The 19,570-nt window shown below is 41.1% G+C and overlaps 1 protein-coding gene, 1 non-coding gene and 1 pseudogene across 4 annotated transcripts in view; 1 reads left to right on the top strand and 2 right to left on the bottom strand.

Moving 5' to 3' along the window:
- Positions 1-3,339: 3,339 nt before the first annotated feature.
- PPM1B (protein phosphatase, Mg2+/Mn2+ dependent 1B) overlaps positions 3,340-19,570 on the top strand; it is an 89,530-nt gene continuing 73,299 nt past the window's right edge. For all 3 annotated transcript variants that reach the window (XM_053588969.1, XM_053588970.1, XM_053588967.1), the window contains exon 1: positions 3,340-3,786. The gene's annotated coding sequence lies outside the window, so the exon portion shown is untranslated. The remainder of the gene's footprint in view (positions 3,787-19,570) is intronic.
- On the bottom strand, positions 6,515-6,644 carry LOC128585250 (small nucleolar RNA SNORA51). The gene has a single exon (XR_008379972.1). It is a non-coding gene; the product is annotated as a small nucleolar RNA SNORA51 (small nucleolar RNA).
- Positions 13,241-13,354, bottom strand: LOC128585232 (uncharacterized; annotated as a pseudogene).

A 19,570-nucleotide genomic window follows, 5' to 3' on the forward strand; every position in this document is an offset into this window, starting at 1 on the left:
AGCCAACATGGAAAAAATCAAAAGCTTTTCTAGATTATATTTAATAATGTTTCAATTTTTAATTATATATTGGGAAGTGCTTGTACTGCTAAGAGTATCTAAAGCTCTTCATCTGGTTCTGGAGGAAGAAGTTATGATTTCGTCCATTTTGCAGAACAAACCAAGGTTCAGAAAGCTTTTCTACTGGCTCAGATCACAAAGGTAGTAGAGCCCATTATGATGGTACTCAGTGTTTATGACACATTATGTTTATGATGGGACATACCAGTTTTCTTTTCAAAGTTGTGAACTTATTGGTGCTTCTTTAATGATTTAGAATTTTAATCAAGTAAAGCATACACCAAAGTTAACCTCAATATCTGTTTTGGGGGTATTGCAATGTATCTTTTTTCCCCCTTTTAACTGAAAGAATGAATGACACACAATTATTATTATTATTATTATTATTTTGAGACAGAGCCTCAAGCTGTTGCCCTGGGTAGAGTGCCATAGCATCACAGCTCACAGCAACCTCCAACTCCTGGGCTTAAGCGATTCTCTTGCCTCAGCCTCCCAAGTAGCTGGGACTACAGTCGCCCGCCACAACGCCTGGCTATTTTTTGGTTGTAGTTGTCATTGTTGTTTTGCAGTCCAGGGCTGGATTCCAACCTGCCAGCTCTGGTGTACGTGGCTGGCACCTTAGCTGCTTGAGCTACAGGTGCTGAGCTGCAATTATTATTATTATTACCTAAATGACTGGGCTTTGTATTAGTTTTGGGGTCAATCCAAGGAAAAGTGAGAAGGAACTCAAGTAGGCCAAGAAATTAGTCCCCTGCCTTTCTGAGGTTGCCAGAATTTGCAAGACAGGGGTTCCTAGATGTCTTTACTTTTTGATCCTTAGCATGGTTCCCATTTGGAAGACTCCCTTCTCCTTATGTTAACCGAATTAGGCAAAGGAGTAGGATTCAAGAAAATGTATTTTATAAGTCCTTTAAGTAATACTTCCTAAGGACTGTATAATCCTGTACTGATAATGGGAAAAGGGAAAGGTGAAATATAAATATGTTCTCTCAATATGCAAAAGTGAGAAAATGGAATTTTTAGTTTGTGTCTCCTACCTCAGAGTGTCTTGAATATTGGTATGCATAAAAAAATCACTTATTTAGGGCGGCGCCTGTGGCTCAGTGAGTAGGGCCCCGGCCCCATATGCCGAGGGTGGCGGGTTCAAACCCAGCCCCTGCCAAACTGCAACCAAAAAATAGCCGGGCGTTGTGGCGGGCGCCTATAGTCCCAGCTACTCGGGAGGCTGAGGCAGGAGAATCGCCTAAGCCCAGGAGTTGGAGGTTTCTGTGAGCTGTGTGACGCCACGGCACTCTACCAAGGGCAATAAAGTGAAACTCTGTCTCTATTAAAAAAAAAAAAAATCACTTATTTAAAAATTCACTTTTCTGAACCTTGTGTAGGCATGAGTGGACCTGGGAGTTGGCACCTCAGGTGATTCTGGTGCTGGTATTCTATTCACCAACCAATAAGAAACACCATCCTTATACAGATTGAGGAAGTTTAAAAAATACAAATTGCATGATGTTTATTTCTGCCATCCTTACAACAGCCTGGGCAACTGCCCTGTTACTGAATTTGCTCTTGTCCCCAAAACATTGACACTCCCTAACCTGAATAGCACTCTTTTGGGTCTCATCTTAAATTGTTTGCCCAACCCAATGTACATCAAAGTATTAATGAGATTTAAATCTTCTTTTAGGGCACTTGGATTAAAAAACGATTTATCTTTTTCTTCTCCTAAAGTAAATATCAGAATGTCTCTCTATTTATTTCTCACTTGGGGAATTAACCTGGCAGTACAGCCTACTTTAATTTAAATGCTGGAGAAGTCATGCCCACTTCCCCCTTCAGCCTATTGAACTCCTATGCTTTATTCTTGACTCATCCTGTCTCTCTGTGAATCCTCTTTGGTAAATTTATCCACAGTGAAGATGCTTTATGTCATCACCACCTCTTGCACACGTTTCAATTATAGCACTTACCATCTTTTACCGGGATTGACTTTTATTTTTGTATCTCCAATTCTATATGCAGTGCTTCGCAAATAGCAGGCGCTCACTAACCATGGAATGAATTGTGAAATTATTTAAAAATCACGGCTAGGAAACAAAACATGAAAATGTCAACGGCTGACTACTAGGCAGTGAGGGCCTAGAAGGAATAAAAATAATCCCTAACAGCACAGAATTTTCCTGAAGGGATCATCTGTCCCACTTTCTCGCGTCGCTCCTCGGCCTCTTCCCACACCCCAATTTCCCGCCCACTCCCTTCCCTTTAGAGACAGGTCAGGCAGGTATATCAGCTCAGCAGCTCTGATTGGCTGGCGATGATTTCATTGTTAGGGAACATCCGGGCTTTTTCCCTCCCGGCAGCACCTCTTGCAACCCTACCCTCCCAGTTCCCACTCGTGCGTGCGCCCCACCCGTGCGGAAGCAAAACAACCGTCTCTTCCTAGCCTGCTTCTTGTCTCCGCCTGTACTACCCCTTCCCGTCTCTACGTCGAAGAGAGGCGTCCTTATCCTCCAATGAGGGCCTAGGAGGACATTGTTAGCCAATCACTAGCCAACGCCCGGCAATTCTGGGTGGGGCTAGGCCTCCACACCTGTAACTGGACAGCTCGTTGGTTCCTTTATGGCGCTTGTTTTACTCCAGGCTTAGAGGTCAAAAAGAAGGGGGCATGGTCTTTACAGAACGTGAAGGACCCGCACTGACTCTCTGGGGTTTGACCGTTTTCGAAACTAACCAATCGCTTTTCCGATACTTCCCCGCCTTTTGCGCCTTCATTTGAAAAAAGCCGGTGTGACGGACTTGGAAATTGGTTCAGTGACGGACGCGCAGAGAAAGCCAATGACTGAGGTTTGGGATCACCATTTTGACCAATAAGAAAAGGGAGTCGTAAGGGCTCGGGCTTGGCGAGGCGGAGCGCAGGTGGGCGTTATTTGATTGACGGAGGGCTCTACTTATGGTTGTTAGGGTGGGCTGGTTCTTGGCGTTCTGGAGGTCGTACCTAAAGGAGGCGGGGCCGAATGAAGTAAATGGTAATGAAAGGTTGGGTCTCACTCAGTGGGCGGTGTTTGATGGATAGTTGACCTTGCCAATTGAAGGTGGTTACTGCTGCCCAACGAGAAATTAGGAAGTCAGAGGCGGGGCCTTATGGGCGGGGAAAACTAAGTATGGAAGTATTGGGGGAGCCGAAATGGGAGGGATAACTGTGATTGACAGGACTTTCGGCAAACCGAAGACCGTAAAAGGGCGCGCGGCATCCCACTGGGTGAGAGCCGGAGGCGGGGTTCTCCAAGGGGCGGGGAGGGACGAGGCTCGGGGAGGGGGTTGCAGAAGGAGCCCAGCGGCTGCTGCTCAATGGCGGAAAAGCCGCCGGTGCTCTGATTGCCTGGTTCCCCTAGCAGTTGCGGGGGAGTTTCCTGCCGGCGCGGCTGGAGTCTCTGTTTCTCTGCGTTCGGTGGTTGGAAGATGCTCCAGAGAGACGAGGCTGCGGCGGAGGAGGTGGCGGCAGCCGAATCGGCAACGGCGCTAGGGTGGAGAGAAGGCGGCGGCGGCGGTGTGAGGGGCCCGGAGGTCTAAACAGTCCCGGAGGTGGTGGAGGTGGTGGCCGAGACCCCGAGGGGGAAGCGGCGGCTGAGGCAGGGTCGCGCCTCCGTTGGAAACTTGGGCTGAATACGGCGGGGGGCTTTACGGCGGGCGCGAGCGAGACGCCTTAGACTTCGCCTCCCTCCCTCGCCACAGGTAAGGCCGCTCGGCGTCCCGCCGGAGGGGAAACGGCTGGCCGCTGCGCCGAGGCCCCGGGACCGTTTTGCCGAGCTGCGGCCCGGGCCTCTGCTTTTCCGAATCCTCGCCTTTTTCTCTGCTGCCAGGGAGCCTGGGAATCGCAACGCCGACTTGAGTCCTGCGTAGGCCCCTTTCCCGGCCGCCGCCTCCGTTCTCGGTTAAGGGGCGAGAAAGGCGCAGGGAGAGAATAGGAGTTTGCTCAAACGCCTGGAATTCAGCTGCTTCCCCCTTCTCTCTGCTTAAGTCTGCTAGCACCTCTTTCCCGCGAAGGCACTGGCGTTTAACCCAGGCCTTGGCTCATCACTTCCTGGTGCATGCTTATTTGAAAACACTACCTTTTCCCATTTGTTTCCTCGTTAGCTTCTGCCCTACTCTGCGCTTCACTTCACTTCCTTGTTAAATCTGCTTTCTCGCCCTTCTGCCTCTGCTTCTCACCATCTCTTTTCTCCTTAGTGGCTTTGAATCATTTATCCAACTCTGGCTTGTTTTGCCTGCCTTATCCAGCTCCTTCCTTTTTGGATGTCGTTCTTAACAGTGTATTTTTTAATTTCAAACTGCTAGTATCGTCAGTGCCCCAAATCTTCTGGAGGCCCATTAAGAGTAGACTGACCAGCTTTATGTGGTAGATCAGTTTTTTATACTGTAAGCCTACCAGCCTTAGGGAAAAAAATTACCTTAAATGTAGAGTGTGAAAATAACGTTGAAATAATTTTTGAAATGAAGGACTAAGTGGTGAAAATAGTTGCTGCTTCATTTTTTGAAAGTTGTGTGACCTCTAATGTCAGATTTAGCAGATCTAGGATGTTTGCCCATCATACTTGGCAAAATGCTTCTAAAGCATTTGATAGCAGCCCAATTCATCAGTATTCAAGTTGTAAAAGCAACTTGAAAACTTCCAAAAAAGACATTACATGAACAACTAGGGAAGCTATTTTGATAAAGTCACAGTTAAAAAGCTTTTAAAATAGGCTCCACATGTTTAATGTAGCAAATAAAGTTGGCACTAGTCTTGTAAAAGGATTATTTAGGAATTTGAGTAGTCTTAGTGTTATACGGCTATTTTGGGAAAAACATTCTTTTTCTGTTAACAAACGTTTATAACTACTGTGATGAGAATTACTGAGGTTTATTGTAGGATTAACACAGGAACTCTTTTTAAGCTACTGTATGGATGGAAAAGTGGTAAATTGTTAAGGGTGGACAGTGTAAGTCACAGTATGTTCTAGGAGGTAGAGAAACATGCCATGGACACTGAATGTTGATAGATATTATTTCATTTACTTTCTCTGTTGTGCAATAGCAAAGTTCCTATTGTTGGCCTACTTTTAAATAGAGCATTTCTAAATAAATAGTGAGACAATCTATTCTATTCTAATTATTATAATAGTCTTTTCCAAGTATACAGGCCTTTTACAAATAAAACTAAAGTAATATTAGGATGGCAATTTTTAAAGGCATTGTTTTTGTAGGCCTCCCAAATGGGGACAGTGTGTTGTTATGACAGAACTTTTAAAATTAAGTATTTAGAACAGACTATTTTAGTCAACAGATACTCTTTCAGGGGTGATCTTTTTTTTTTTTCTCCTGTGCTGCTTACTTTCAATGCCTCCTTTGTTCTTTTTTTTTTTTTTTTAAATGGTGGTTTGTGTTTTCCCCTTTTCATTTGTTTTTGCTCTCATAAAGTCTTATCACAGTTTCTGCAGTGGCTGTTTATGTTGTGTTATTAGCATGGAGTAATTTTTTTTTTTTTTGAGTACTATTCTTAATTAGAGCTTTCATACCTATTAGGTAAGATTTCCCCAGTTTCTTTTTTTTTTTGTAGAGACAGAGTTTCACTTTATTGCCCTCGGTAGAGTGCCGTGGCATCACACAGCTCACAGCAACCTCCAACTCCTGGGCTTAGGCGATTCTCCTGCCTCAGCCTCCAGAGTAGCTGGGACTACAGGCGCCTGCCACAATGCCCGGCTATTTTTTTTTGTTGTTGTTGTTGCAGTTAGGCCAGGGCTGGGTTTGAACCCGCCACCCTCGGCATATGGGGCTGGCGCCCTGCTCACCGAGCCACAGGCGCTGCCGGATTTCCCCAGTTTCTTATACATTATCCTTTGGGTTTGTTGATGCGATGTTTATTCTCTTAGAGGTGACTAGCAGAACTTTCAACATGTCTTTTCTTATACTGGGTGTCTGATTTCTGTGAAGACTCTAGGAATAGGTGAGAAGCCGTTTCAGTTTGTCTAGTCATATCAGTAATTCTGTTTTATGTTAGTAATTCACATATTATAATTACTAAATCCCTTAAGATTACATCATCTAAAGGAATGGTGTAGTGTCTAAATAGCCGTCCTTCTAAGAACAGCTGATTCACTAGTTGACAAGATCAGAAAAAGTGGCTTTTGTTTAAAGCTATTTTTTACTATAACTCAATTTTTTATGGAATTTTTGAATTAAAATGTGATGCTGTCTGTTGGCACTCTTGGAAGAGTAGAATTTGCCATAGTATCAGTGATTGTGGAGATTCTTTAAAAAGTGGTTGAGCCAATAGTGAAAGGATGCCCTTGTAAATGGGTTGGTAAACATTTCTTTTATTGTACATGATACTGGAAGTTAGTTACACATATAACTGCTATGTAACTCATTGGTGTTAGTTACACATATAATCTGTGTACATGTGTGTATATGTGTATGTTTTTCTCAACTCCATGTTCATAATACAGACCAGGCACAGGGCCTGGGCTTGGGTCTGTATCAGGTAGGATTTACTCTAGCTTCTTCTATATAGTCAGTGTAAGAACATAGCCTATGGTAAGCATTACAAGTCCTGGAATTTATATTTTAACTATTTATGTATTATATATAACTAATTTAAAGTATTATTTGACTTTCCCTAGCACAGGGTGTAATGATAGTATTAATTCCTTTTTTTTTTTTTTTTTTTGAGACAGTGTCATGTCGCCCTAGGTAGAGTACAATGATGTCACAGCTCACAGCAACCTCCAACTCTTGGGCTTAAGCAATTCTCTTGCCTCAACCTCCCACATAGCTGGTACTACAGGTGCCCACCACAACACCTGGCTATTTTTTTGTTGCAGTTGTCGTCGTTGTTTAGCTGGCCCAGGCCAGGTTCAAACCCACCAGTTTGGGTGTATGTGGCTGGCACCGTAACCACTGTGCTAGGGGCGCTGAGCCAGTGAGTATTAATTCTAACTCTAAAACTATCTTCTTAAAATACAACACAGGATACTTTACATTTTCTGTGAAATATCCCTTTCACAATTCACTGACTTTAAGAAAAATTAATTGGCAAATAACTGATGATATCAGAATAATAAAGGTTTTTTTATTCTAAAATTTAATAGTAAAATTTATTCAAGTACTAGTTTAAAATATAAAATCATGATTAGGGGTAAGAGAATTTGTGGGAATATAGTGCTTTTGAGTGATATTTTTCACATTGCACTTGATGCTTTTTTTTTTTTTTTTTTTTGAGACACAGTCTTACTCTGCCCCCCTGGGTAGAGTGCTATGGCATCATAGCTCACAGCAATCTCTAACTCCTGGGCTCAAGTAATCCTCTTGCCTTAGCCTCCCAAGTAGCTAGAATTGCAGGTGCCTTTCACAATGCCCAGCTGGTTTTACAGACAGGGTCTTACTCTTGCTCAGGCAGGTCTTGAACTCCTGAGCTCAGGTGATCCCCTGGCCTTGGCCTCCCAAAGTGGTAGGATTATAGGCATGAGCCACTGCGTCCAGCCATTGATGCTTTTTATATTTTTCCTTGGTGAACTAATTTCAAAATTGAATTCAAATGGACTACTGCTACTTACATTGGCAGCTTTAATGTATCTTACACATTATATTAGTAGAACGGATGATTAAGAGGACTTATCAGATAGGGATATGGGATAAGATTCCTAGAAACTGAGCAGACCTCAGATAGGTAAACTAGACTACTTCCCATCTCACTATTTATTTATTTATTTTTTGCAGTTTTTGGCCAGGGCCAGGTTTGAACCTGACACCTCTGGTATATGGGGCCGACACCCTACTCCTTGAGCCACAGGCACCACCCAGATTTATTTATTTTTGGCCAGGGCCGGGTTTGAACCTACCACTTCCGGTATATAGGGCCAGCACCCTACTCCTTGAACCACAGGCACTACCGCACTATTTAATTTTTAAGAGACAGGGTCTTAATCTATTGCCTAGGTTGGAGGGCAGTGTGGGGTGATTATAGCTTGCTGCAATCTTGAGCTCCTGAATTCGAGCATCCTCCTGCCTCAGTCTTCTGAGTAGCTAGTATTATAGTCATGCACCGCCACGTCCAGCTAATTTTTTAATACTTTGTAGAACTAGAGTTTCACTGTGTTGGTCAGGCTGAACTCCTGGCCTCAAGCAATCGTCCTGCTTTGGCTTCTCAAAGTGTTGAGATTAGAGGCGTGAGCCACTGCAACTGGCTGTCAAACAAAACATTTCTAATATGATTTAACCTCTTAGCTAGGAAGAAGATGGCCACTTTTGAATATTTCATATATATTCCTCCCCTTAAAGACATCTACCTAGAAGACTACAATGATCTGACTAGGTAGTTTTTCATCATTATAAAGAACTGTATACTGAAATTTTTTTTTTCTTTTTTGAGACAGTCTCTGTATAGCTCACAGCAGCTACAAACTCTTGGGCTCAAGAGATCCTCTTGCCTCAGCCTCCTAAGTAGCTAGATTATAGGCACCTGCCACAATAGTGTTTTTCTATTTTTAGCAGAAATGGGGGTCTCACTCTTGCCCAGGTTGGTCTTGAACTCCTGAGGCCCATAGAGTGCTAGGATTATAGGAGTGAGCCACTGTTCCTGGCCTTTTTTTTTTGGAACAAGGAGTCTTACTCTGTGTCCTGGGCTACAGTGCCATGGCCTCAGCTTAGCTCACAGCAACCCCAAACTCTTGGGCTCAAGCAATTCTCTTGCTTCATACTCCTTTGTAGCTGGGACTACAGGTGCACATCACCATGCCTGGCTAGTTTTTTCTGTTTTTAGTAGAGATAGGGTCTTGCTTTGGTCAGGCTGGTCTCCTGAGCTCAAGTGATCCTCCCACGTTGGCCTCCCAGAGTGCTAGGATTATAGCCACTGTGCCCAGACCTTTAGCATGTTCTTAGTAAAGTTTTGACTTACAGTTTTGAAGTTTTCCAAAAGTATAATTTACATACTGTATGTATTTTTTCTCACACTATAGACTTTGAGATTTAGTTCTTAGTAATGTCTAGCATCCTAGGAAACATACATAACACACAGGTGTCCAACCCATGTCCTGTGGGCTGCATGCTCATTTTTTGAGGACTTTTTTTTGCCTATCTGTGATATTGAATATCATGAAAAGTATGTATGAACTTATTTTTTTGCTAATCAGCTTTTGTTAGTACTTGTTTATTTGTTTATTTTTGAGACAGAGTCTGACTGTTGCCCAGGCTGGAGTGTTACGGCATTAGCCTAGCTCCCAGCAAGCAACCTCAAACTCCTGGGTCCAAGTGGTCCTTTAGCTTGAGCCTCCGGAGTAGCTTAGACTACAGGTGCCCACCACAACTCCCAACTAATTTTTCTATTTTTACTAGAGACAGACTGGTCTTGAACTCCTGAGCTTAAAGGCATCCTCCTGCCTTGACTTCCCAGCATTTGTTTATTTAATGTATGGCTCTAGATAACTCTTCTTCCAATGTGTGGGAGAAAAATTCTGCATGATCTATGTTGGACATACCTACATAGATCATATACTTAGATTTTCATTCAAATTTCAGGGTGCTTTATTTTCCCCCTTTAGAGTAATGTTAATAGCATTCCAGAAGCACTTTGCTTCTGAATTAATGGTAAAGTATGATAATAGAAGATATCTCAAGTACATTTTTTTATTCTTTTACTGTAGCTAACTGCAATCACATCTACAATATCTTATTGCTTGGCATAACAACTTTATAATGATACCTTTATAACATACGTTTGTAATAATGTGTTTAACTGCATGAACCCTGTAGCTTATTCAATTTTATTTTAACTTTTTAGTTCATATATTAGACACACATTTACTATGGTTTATAACATTTAAAGCATAGTTCACCAGTTTAAAGCTTTTGGTTTACCAAATAGTTTGTTAGTTTGCTAAATATAAAGTGGGTTCTAAGTTTTCTTTTGGAATATATTGAAATACATCAAGATTACATTTATTAGCTTTCAGTGAGTAGAGGTGAGACAAACTTTGGAAGTTGTCTGTTGACTATTAAGTAACTTGTCTTACTCTCAGAGGTGGAAACAACGGGCAGTGTTTCAGGGAGGGTAAGACCTGTATCTAGGGTTGCTGTGATTTTTTTGTCTATGTAGATTGATCTTCACTTCAGAATACGTTATGAACGAGAAGTTAAATTTGTATGATAGAAATAAGAAAACCTTTTTCCTCTATGGAAAATTTTTAAATGTGGTTGCATTAGCAGGTAGAACCAAATGTGCAATTTAAAATAAAATGAAACAAATGAGAAAGTTATGTTTGATAGCTAGTATATACTTGAGATGAAGCATATTTGATAAGGATATGTGGAGTAATTTGTAAGGGTCTGAGCTCTTTTAAGCTTGAAAGTAATATTGCTGATTCTTAAATCTGATTTCATTGTATTTTCTTGATTTATGTGTCAGGAGCATTGAAGAGGGGTAGTTAATGTTTTTATACATAGGAGAATCTAGTTGTGTCTATCACAAAGTTTTTCTTTTTCTTTATTTTGACTAGAGCATTTTACTCAAGGAAGTGATAGTTATTTGTTGGATACAGGTGACCCTTCTTAGTCCCTTACAAAGGAAATCATTAATTCCAAGCACTCCAGATGATAGACTGTATAAATCAAATTTAGATTTGGGAGGATTTCTGTTATTTAGGCAACTCCCTGAGAAGTAAAGAATAATCGTATTTAGTCTGTAGCCTTCCAACCATTCTTTTTTTTTTTAATAGTCCAGCAGTTTTTTATTCTTTTATAGTTATTAGATCATGAATTCACAGGGTACAAGTTCCAGCAGCTCATGCTTCTTTCCATTAGTTCTTGAAAAGTTTGATTCTCTGAGTGGAACAGGCTGGTGCTTTAATTGAACCTAGGTTATTTTTCTCTTTGGCTTCCTTCTATTTCTGATCATTTTCCTTAATGTGTTTTATTTCACTAAGGTGTCTTGGTTTTTAGAGTAATTGATATGTATAATGGGCACATTAATTTTTTTGGTATCAATCTTGACCTTGTTTGTTTACAGCAGTGACAACAGCATGCTAGGGTAACATTGTAGTCTCTTCCAGTTTTCCCTTGGTAACATTGGTGTGGCATTCCATTTTGAACAGTACCTATTCCCTTAATGTCTACAGTATCACTTTTTTGTAGATTTGCATGTGCCTGGCCAAGTAAACAACTCCATGTTTTCTAAAAGGACTAGAGAACATATATAGGGGTCCTCAAACTATGGTCCGCGGGCCACATGAGGCGGTGTGATTGTATTTGTTCCCGTTTTGTTTTTTTATTTCAAAATAAGATACGTGCAGTGTGCATAGGAATTTGTTCATAGTTTGTTTTTTTTAAACTATAGTCCGGCCCTCCAATGGTCTGAGGGACAGTGAACTGATCCCCTGTTTAAAAAGTTTGAGGACCCCTGAATTATAGTGGGTGCTTATCCTTTTTCCCTTTGTGTCTGTCTTTCTGGGAAATTACGGGAAGATGATTCTGGCTGAAAGGAAGCCCAGCCATTATTTTCAGTTCGCCTAATGCTTTCTGTACACATGGCACCCTTTTATACTGGGGTCTGAACAAAGCAAAAGTCTTGACCTCATAGATCTTACATTCTGGTAACCAACAGTTTTCCCTCAATTTACATTATAACTATGCTCTTTCTGTGGCTGAGTTAAAAAATCAAGTGGAAAATTTGGGATGTGTGTGTTTCCTGGACTAAAAAGCTATGATTAGAGCTTTAGTATTGTTTTTGTTGTTGTTGTTGTTGTTGTCACCCTTGGTAGAGTGCCTTGGCAATACAGCTTGCAGCAACCTCAAACTCTTGGGCTTAAGCCATTCTCTTGCTTCAGCCTCCCAAGTAGCTGGGACTATAGGCACTCGCCACAATGCCTGGCAATTTTTTTTTTTTTTTTTTTTGAGACACAGTCTTACTGTGTTGCCCTTGGTAGAGTGCCATGGCATCACAGTTCACAGCAACCTCAAACTCTTGGGCTTAAGCGATTCTCTTGCCTCAGCCTCCCAAGTAGCTGGGACTACAGGTGTCTGCCACAACACCCAGCTATTTTTTGGTTGCAATTCAGCCGGGGCCCGTTTGAACCCACCACCCTCGGTATATGGGGCTGGTGCCCTACTCACTGAGCTATGGGTGCCGAGTACTGGCTGTATTTTTGTTGTAGTTGTCATTGTTGTTTTTAGCAGGCCTGGGCCGGGTTCGAACCCACCAGCCCCTTGCATGTGGCTGGCGCCCTAACCACTGAGCTATGGGTGCTGAGCCGAGCTTTAGTATTCTTAACAAATGAAAAGGAATAGTTTTTTTTGGTTTTGAATAAAAACTTTAACATGAAAATATATTTTCAACGAAAATAATTTTATGGTGGGGGGGTCACCACAACATGAGGAACTGTATTAAAGGGTCGTGGCATTAGGAAGGTTGAGAACCACTGTCTCAGAGGAAGACATTTATTTAAGATTAAAAGATAACTCAATGAAAGAAAAGAGATTTCTATATTAGACAGGTATGAGGGCAGTCTTGGGAACTATGTATTTCTATTTACTATTCATCCTTAGGTAGATGAGTTCCTGGAAAGGAGGATGGGAGAAAAGGTAGAATAATGAGAGGAAGGTAAATAAGACTGTTAGTGAGCCTGGTTTAAATAACTTGGGATATACCTATAAAATATATGTTTTCATTGTGTTTGAAAAAGACTTTGTGCCTGTAGTCCCAGCTACTCGGGAGGCTGAGGCAAGAGAATCGCTTAAGCCCAGGAGTTGGAGGTTGCTGTGAGTTGTGTGAGGCCACGGCACTCTACCGAGGGCCTTAAAGTGAGACTCTGTCTCTACAAAAAAAAAAAAAAAAGAAAAAGACTTCATGGTTTCTGTCCTTAAGCAAGTGTACTAGTGGTTGACCAATAGTTTGGTCATGCTGTCACTGATTTGTGACTGCTACTTTTGTGCTCTGATAAAAGACGGTTTGTGGATCCAATTAGTCTCTTGGTTTATTGTGCTGAAATTGATTTGTTTATTTATCACTACTTCCCTAAATTCCATAGCTATGGTGTTACTTGAGGTTTTGCCTTTGTTTTTCCTGCATTGTAAATTTCGGCATGAGGTTGTCATATTGCACTTAAGATGTGAAGCAGGTTCTTCCTTTCTGCTTTTTCTTTTTTTTTTTTCTTTTAAACATTATAGGAAAGGCGAGTGGCAGCTGCAGGTATTGTACTGACCTAAGCTGTCAAAGTCTCTCCAGATTGTTCTTGCATGCAGTTGGAGATCCTTTCTGCTTTTTCTATAGCTTTTGTAGTGTAGGTCCAGTTGGGTAAAGATATGTCTTGAGTTTACACAAGCATTGCAAAGGAGATCTTTCATCTTTTTGTTTCTATTCCTGGTGGTCTTTTGCTTTCATTTGTGAGTCAGTTTCACGTGATCCTGATTGTTGAAGTGACTCAAGATTGATTTTTTTATTTTTTATTTTTTTTTTTGAGGCAGAGTCCTTGGTGGAGTGCTGTGAGCTGTGAAGTCACAGCAACCTCCAACTCTTGGGCTTAAGCAATTCTCTTACCCCAACCTCCCAAGTATATAGAACTACAGGTGCCCACCACAAAGCCCAGCTAATTTTTGGTTGCAGTTGTCATTGTTGTTTAGCAGGCCCGGGCTTGGCTCAAACCTGCCAGCTTTGGTGTATGTGGCTGGTGCCCTACTCACTGAGCTATGGCCACCAAGACAAGATTGATTTTTTTTTTTTTTTAGAGATAGAGTCTTGCTTTATCGCCCTTGGTACAAGAGTGCTGTAGCGTCACAGCTCATAGCAACCTCTTAAGTCCTGGGCTTAAGTGATTCTCTTGTCTCAGCCTCTCCAGTAGCCTGGACTACAGACGCCCGGCACAACACCCGGCTATTTTTTTTTTTTTTTTTAAAGGACGTTATGTGAGTGGGTCTGCCCTAATTACATAAGTCCTTTATTTTTATTTATTTATTTATTTATTTTTGTAGAGACAGAGTCTCACTTTATGGCCCTGCGTAGAGTGCCGTGGCCTCACACAGCTCACAGCAACCTCCAACTCCTGGGCTTAAGCGATTCTCTTGCCTCAGCCTCCCGAGTAGTTGGGACTACAGGCGCCTGCCACAACGCCCGGCTATTTTTTGGTTGCAGTTTGGCCGGGGCCAGGTTTGAACCCGCCACCCTCGGTATATGGGGCTGGCGCCTTACTGACTGAGCCACAGGCGCCGCCCCATCCGGCTATTTTTTATTGCAGTTTGGCTGGGGCCGAGTTCGAACCTGCTACCCTGGGTATATGGGGCCAGTGCCCTACCCACTGAGCCACAGGCGCTGCCCAAGATTGATTTTTTTTTTTTACGTAAATTGACTTGTTCTTATGTCACTGCCTCAATATAAAAAGACATTGGTTTCATTTATAACCTAAGAGGCCTCATTTATTGTACCCAGATAAGCCTTTGGATTACTAGTTTCGTCTAATTGTCACTGTATTGCTATATGAAAATGCTGATGTACAAGAGAACTTGAATTTTTTGAATATAAAAAATTTAATGTTGTAATTCAGACCAGTTCCTTAGGCTGAATTCAACATTTGGCCTTCTTTGACTACCTATGTATATTTAAAAATAACTAAAAATAATCTTATTTGAATTTCTTTTATTATTTCCTATAATTGGTTTTATTTACATAATTTAAACTTTCATTAAACTTTGGTGCTTTGAAGTTCCTAAACTTAAAGAAACTCAGTTTATTTCTATCAGAATGTGAAACTGAAATAACTTTTCAGCTTAATATGTAATAATTTTCAGTTATACCCTTCCCTTTTTTTGTTTTATGAACTCTAGTTTGTAAAGGTAGTTGAGGTTTGGAAGTATTAATGATGATATTGATTGCTTTATTGCTCTTACCCTACATCCTGAATTTTTTTCTTGGTGAAAGGTTTGTATTTTTAGTTCAGGTTATGTGGGTTGTTGTGTTTTTGTTTTTTGAGATAGGGTCTGTCTTGCTCTGTCTCTTGGGCTAGAGTGCGGTGGCATCATCATAGCTCATAGCAACCTTAAATTCCTAGGCTTGAACTATCCTCTTGCCTTAGTCTACCAAGTAGCTGGGATTAGAGGCATGTGCCACCTCACCTGGCTAATTTTTCTATTTTTTGTGGAGATGGGGTCCTGCTCTTCCTCAGGCTGGTATGAAGCAATTCTCCCACCTACCTGGGGCCTTCCACAGTTAGAGGGGTGAGCCACTGCCCCTTGGCTCATGTTCTGTGCTTTTGCTTTGAGTTGCTTTTTCTGCCTATGTCTTTCTTTATATGATTTTCATTGACAAGGTGGCCACCAAGTTTGGAAACAGATGGATACACAATAAATTATTTATTGATGTTATAGAATGTATTAAAATAATATCTATGTTTTGTGACCACCTCAGAGAGGGCAGTTCATGTAGGTGGATCTTTTTGTCTTCATTCAGATTTATTATTGTGTGGCCAAATTCCGGAGTCAGGTATTAGACATTTTGAATATAAAGACATAGAGATAAATAGTTAATTATAGAGAACTGGATGGAATCACATCGACCTTGTGTTCCTAAGTACTGAAAACAGTCCAACAAGATAAAAATACGTGTGGTATTTAATTGGCTGTCAGATGTTTTGGCTAAAAAGGCTTGGGAGATGGTAGATAACAAGAGTTTAAGGAGTACGCTTGAAAGATGGTTGCCTTTGGGTTGGTATTGTTTCTGAAATGTACATGAGGCATCTTTCAACAGATTTACATAAATACAGAAGAACCATACACCCAAGGGACTGTAATAAACTGGTCAGTATATAGAGGTAGTCAACATAAGGAATGAGGCCTAGTACATGTGGTGCATGTCCAGTCTATGAAAATTAGGTCAATTTAAGGAGGTGGTCAGTATAGGGAGGTGGTCAACCTGGAGGTTCTACTGTATTTCTGAATTGTTGTTACTCTGTGCTTTCAAGTAATGCTGTAGACTGCTTAGCACTGGTTACTTATGTATGTTTATGTGTATGTTAATTGTAAGAAGACTTTATATTTAAAGTGAGTTATCTTTCTGGAAAAAAGAGACTAGTGATTGGGAGCATTAGACACTTGGATTTGAATCCCTGCTCTAACACTTTATAGTAGGTGACTTAAAACAAGTTATTTAATATTTCTGAACCTCAGTTTTCTCATTTGTAAAATGAGGGTGGTGATAGTATATTTCATAAGATTTGGGGTTGAGATAATCTATATAAAGCTGTTGGCATAGACTGGCATGTCATAATTGCTAACATTTATCGAGTGCTCTCTGTTACTATTACTACTCCTAAATGCTATATGGTAAGTTGAAAGACTCCTTAGACTTGGGAGAAGACTCTGTGGTTCCCACTCAACCTTCTAATGTTTCTGTGACATGAGAGCTACATTTATTCTTCCTAGGATTTAGTAACTTTACTCTGTAATCTTAATATTTTTACCAGAATTAAAGCAAAGGGCTGGACATATTGATGCTCTTTTGACTCTAAAATCAAGAGTTCTGTTCTGAGATTCTGATTCACCATAAGAGTATAAGCACTTAAGGGCAATTACTGTGTGTGTTTTGTATGCTGATTTTTCCATGTATCTATTGTATTGTGCAAATATTTGCTGCATACATTTTCCCATAGAAACAGTATCTTTTTTTTTTTTTTTTTTTGCAGTTTTTGGCCAGGATTGGGTTTGAACTTGCCACCTCCAGCATATGGGGCAGCACTCTACTCTGTTGAGCCTCTCTGAGGCCCTAGAAAAACAGTATCTTATGGGGAGGCAACAGGGAGTAGGAGGAGGGAGAGATTTTCTTCTTAAGGATTTGATAGTGATTAAAGATAGGAATACAAGTTTTCCTGCTGCTCATTTCTGTTTTGTGAGTAATTATTGTTTATTAGCATTGGGCACTTTGGGGAAGAAAGATTTTGTGAGATTGACGTCTGGAGGTGTGAGGAAAGGGGTAGAACAGGTATATGAATAATTTTACAAGGTAAAAAGTAAAAACGCTATAAAGAAATTATAGATAACATTTCGTATTTAAGAGTCTTGGCAGGGTGCAATGGCTCTTGCCTGTAAGCCCAGCACTTTAGGAGGCAAAGGCAGGAGGATCTCTTGAGATCAGGAGTTTGAGACCAGCCTGAGCAACAAAAAAAAATAGAAAAATTAGCCATGTCGGCGGCGCCTGTGGCTCAGTCGGTAGGGCGCCGGCCCCATATACCGAGGGTGGCGGGTTCAAGCCCGGCCCCAGCCAGACTGCAACCAAAAAAAAGCTGGGCGTTGTGGCGGGCGCCTGTAGTCCCAGCTACTCGGGAGGCTGAGGCAAGAGAATCGCTTAAGCCCAGGAGTTGGAGGTTGCTGTGAGCTGTGTGAGGCCACGGCACTCTACTGAGGGCCATAAAGTGAGATTGTCCCTACAAAAAAAAAAAAAAAAAAAGAAAGAAAAATTAGCCATGTGTCGTGGTACATACCTGTAGTCCCAGCTACTGGGGAGGCTGAGGCAGGAGAGTTACTTGAGCTCAGGGGTTGGAGATTACAGTGAGCAGCTCCAGTCAGCCTAAGCAGCAGAGCTTGATACTGTTTGTCTCTCTAAAAAAGAAAAAAAAAAAACTAAAAAACTTTTTCAATTAATAAAAATCAAGTAGTAGTATTAATTAATCAGAGTATCTTTTGAGTTTTGCCTTGTCCTCACTGTTATTTTTTGAGACAGGATATTGCTCTGTTACCTGGGCTAGAGTGCAGTAATACCACCATTAGCTTAGTGCAGCTTAATACTCCTGCACTCCAGTGATCTTCCAGCGTCAGTCTCCCAAGTAGCTGGGACTATTAGGTGCAGAACATTGTGCCCAGCTAATTTTTCTTATTGTTCTATAGGCACAGGCCTCACTATGTTGCCCAGGCTGGTCTCTGCCCTCCTGGCTTCAATTGATCCTTTGCGTTGGCCTCCCAAAGTGCTATGATTACAAATATGAGCCATTGCATCAGGCCTTCTCACTTTTAGAAGAGAAAGCATCAGGGTTATGAACTTTCAGAGAATTTCTTTTGGGTAGATTTTGGTTTATAATCATGAGAACTTTGGGGACACTTAGTAATATAATGTTTGGGGGAGAGTGAATACAGTTTAATAAACTGAAAATTATCTCATACTGCATTTTTGTTTTTTATTATGAAAAACTTTAATTAATGCCATTGGACATTGTAACAGTACACTGAATACCTGTACACCTACCCCCTAAATTCACCAGTGTTTTGTGTTTTTACCAGTCTTAGTTCAGGCTGCTATTAAAGAATACCATAACTGGGTGGCCCATAAACAAAAGAAACTAACTTCTCACGGCTCTGAAAGCTGGGAAGTTCTAGATTGTGGTACTAACAAATCTCTTGTCTGGTTAGGGCCCTCTTACTGATTTTTAGGTTTTTTGGCCAGGGCTGGGTTTGAACCCGCCACCTCTGGCATATGGGACCGGTGCCCTACTCCTTGAGCCACAGGCACCATCCCTCTTACTGATTTTTAGATGGCTCTCACATGGTAGAAAGAGCTAGAGAGCTTTCTGAGGTTTGCCTCCCCTTTTTAAAATAAGGGCAGTAATCTATTCATGAAGGCTCCAGCCTCCCCACTATTTACTACCATCATCATTGCAGATTAGGATTTCGACATACTAATTTTGGGAAGTTATATTCAATCCATAATGTTGCTATATAATTTTTGCTCAGCCATTAAAAAATAAATTATAGACATAATGTCATTTTATCCCTAAATACTTAAGTATGAATCTCAAAAGTGACATTTTCCTCTCTACAAAATTATCACATCTAACAAAATTAATTTCCAAAAATCATCTGAAACCCAATTCATATTAAATGTCTCCAATAGGGTCAAAAATCCCTTTAGGTAGCTTCCCCCAATGTCCAAAAACAAGGTCTGTTGAAGGAGTGTGTATTATAGTGCTTTTGTTACTGTGTCTCAGTTCTCATAAATTTAAACACTCATTTAAAAAAAAAAAAAAAGACTTTCTTGCTCCGTGACCATAGCACAGCGGTTATGGCACTGGCCACATGCACCAAGGCTGGCGGGTTCGAACCCAGCCCGGGCCAGCTAAACAACAATGACAGCTGCAACAAAAAAATGGCGAGGCATTGTGGCGAGTGCCTGTAGTCCCAGCTACTTGGGAGGCTTGGGAGGCTGAGGCAAAAGAATCACTTAAGCTCAAGAGTTTGAGTTTGCTGTGAGCTATGATGCCACAGCACTCTACCAAGGGTGACATAGTGAGACTGTCTCCAAAAAAAAATAAACTAACTTTCTTGTTTTGAAGAGACCAATTATCTTTTAAAGTATCCGAAATTCAGAATTTGATTACATCTTTGAAGTCATGTTTAACGCTTATTCTCTTCTTCCTAGATTGTTAAGTTAAATCTAATGACTATTTAATTCAGGTTACACATTTTGGACAGGATACTTCTTAGGTGATGTTACTTCATATCATGCCACATAAGA

This window comes from Nycticebus coucang, chromosome 4 (genome assembly GCF_027406575.1).
Source record: "Nycticebus coucang isolate mNycCou1 chromosome 4, mNycCou1.pri, whole genome shotgun sequence".
In the NCBI taxonomy this organism is placed as follows: Eukaryota; Metazoa; Chordata; class Mammalia; order Primates; family Lorisidae; genus Nycticebus; species Nycticebus coucang.